Here is a 2,847-nt window from a genome sequence, read left to right as displayed (position 1 = left end):
CCGCCACTGATTACCACAATATCTTCTGTAATTGAATGATAATTGAGCTAATTATGTGCCTTACTGTGAGTACAATAGTTGTGCAAAGGTTAATCATGTCTTTAGAAATCAGTCATGTTCAGAGATATTATTGGCACAGGATTTGGGGAAAGTGTTTTTATTGTCATTGTTGAGAGCTTACTGAACACAGGCTGACCAGGGTGCACCTCAGGCTAAATGACACACCATCGTAGCTTACTAGTTAGTATGAAGAGTTGTACAGTGTCAAGAGAATTTGGTAAGCCTATTTATGGTTAGCTCTCACAAGCAGAAATGGTAACATGCTATTTTCAAAACAAAATAGAAAATAGAGCTAAATATTGTAACCCATTACCATTAATAATATTATCTGAAAATAAAAGTCCTGCCTTCCACAATATGTAAACAGTGTGACATTGCAAATCTTCTAATTTGCATAATCTATTAAAAAAAATTAAACTGGAAATATGAGACAAGATATTACAAGGTTGTAAATGCTATTGCCCTCATTTTTTGAATGACCTTTACAAAAGAGTGATAAATGTACTTTTTTTGGATTATAGGCTCTATAATCCAATCAATAAGACTGGAATTTTGCAGAGTGGTTAAGCATTTGAATCACAAATCCAGTGAGGGAGTCTGAATGTATGGCAAAAACCTCTACTTTGTGTATGAAATACGGTTGACATAAAATAATGGAAACAGGCGACCAGAAACAATATCGCACCAAAATATATTGTCTTGCAAACAGTGGTTAAACAATAATTATGTTACCATTTGTGTCTGGTCCCCCAAGAAGAAGCCATATTGAATTAAAGATGAACTGTCCAAGTTAAATTAAGTTTGGTTATTTAGTAGTACCCGGTAATACATCAAGCAGCCGTTAACCTAGCAACCTTTGTAGCTTTCTTAATTGGTGTTGATAGAAGAATCCTCCTTACAAGAAGGGTTTCTCTCCACTAACTAAAACGTTCACTAATTAGCAGGTAGTTTAAGGGCAATATTGTGTGTGTGAATGGTGAATTGAGGAAAAATCGTAGACAAAAGTTAGGGTTAGTCTGTAGAATGAGGGGGAGAAATTTACAAAGCAAACTCTCAACCCCAAAATAAGGTTAACAAACGAAACAAACTCTATGTGAAATTAAAAACTTTAATCACAGAAACAGCCAAATATTTGACCATGAAAATTATTAAGCAGAAGTGGCCGGCTAGGCGGTGATGTCTCCAGAAGGGCTTGTGGTGTATGAGACCACCTAAACAGAAACAGCCACAAGTCAAAAAGGGACCTTGCCGAGTGCTGGAATATGATAGTGACACCTTGAAAACAATATGAAACAGAGAGTTACTGTATTGATCTGTACTAATTGATTGAGTAAAAGGGCTAGATCAGCCACACATAAGCCCTCAGACCCCCAAAAATTGATGCCTTTGATCCTTGAGTGTGAAATAGTTATGCTATATTTTTTTAAGTACTCTGTGCGGTGTTGCTAGTCAAGCCTTAAACAATAAATACAGCCATTGTTATTTTTTAAGGGATGTTCCAGGGCTTATGCTTGTAATTATTTTATTTATGTTTCACACAGTGGAACAAAAATGTGATCATATTGATCAGCCACAGGTTAGCTTATTTGTTTGTGTCCAAACTGCACAAAGGCAAAGAAAACAATATGGGGTTTGGGAGAGGATGGGGAGTCTTAAAACGTAGCAGTAGTGATAGGCTACAAATTGCTTTTCCTCACGGGAGGATATTCTACAAGGAACTGTAATCATTGCTTTGTCCTCAGTTGTTACAAAATATGAAGGAGTTGCCATGGAATAGTATGGCTTTTTTGCATAGTTATCCCTAAGGGGGCAAGGACATGGTATTTACAATAACTTATCAGTTTTGCATTGTTTTGCTGTGATCCATTTTAAGTCTGGTCTACAATTATTACCTCGAGATCAAACATTGTTTGCCATGTTATGAAGTGTTCTTCTGTGGAATGTTTGTTGAAGCTCTTGTTTCCAGGCTTTGAAGTAATTAAGTACTTGGTTTAAGTTGGTAACACGTTGATCTGTTATTAACTGCAGTGGACTGTTATCTTTGAAGACATTCCAAAGCATTTCACATTTTCATAAATTCTTGTGTCTTTTCTGTGGTGTTGTGCAAAGCCATGTCTTTGCAAACTTTTTCGGACAGAGTATTAACAGCAAGCTTTACTCGTATTTTATTTAAATTATCAAGATGAACTTACAAGCGCCTTGATTAAACCGTATTTGTTGTTTGTTGATTTTCCCAAGCGGGCGAAATCTTGAAAATAGTGTTTTTATTGTCGGTAAAATTGACTGCGGGCGGGCGATTAGTCGCGAGCGATTTTAAGTGAGCAAGTTTGAAGTTCTGAAACGCTGCTATATCCAAATATATCCAGCTGGTTTTTTTACTATGTTTTGTAAAAGCTATCGATCTTAAACATATGTAAAATTTAGAGTGGAGTAATGTGGAGTACTCGTAAAAGAAGCAGCGGAACACGGCTTGGTCACGATAAGCGGGATATACCTGCATTCGACACTGTCTTAGCTCACTCAAATTTAAGCAGCTTCCGACGAAAATACTTGAGTTATATTCCAACAGACAAAATAGTATTGAGTTTTTGGTCAAAAATATCAAAAAAGCCTTCGAATAATACACTACTGATGGCCCAAAAATGAAGAAAGAAAACTTGATTTCCGGTTCGTCCAGAGGATATTTTTGGCAGCCATTAATTGCACCGGAAGCGCGGAAGGAGCGCTCGTGCCAGTCCTTCTCCGCATCACACATTGGACCAAGAGCGGACTGCCCGTTTCACCGCC

Source organism: Montipora capricornis, chromosome 3 (assembly GCF_036669925.1).
Source record: "Montipora capricornis isolate CH-2021 chromosome 3, ASM3666992v2, whole genome shotgun sequence".
Lineage (NCBI taxonomy): Eukaryota > Metazoa > Cnidaria > Anthozoa > Scleractinia > Acroporidae > Montipora > Montipora capricornis.
The sequence above is the reverse complement of the archived record's forward strand: the minus strand, read 5'-3'. Positions refer to the sequence as shown.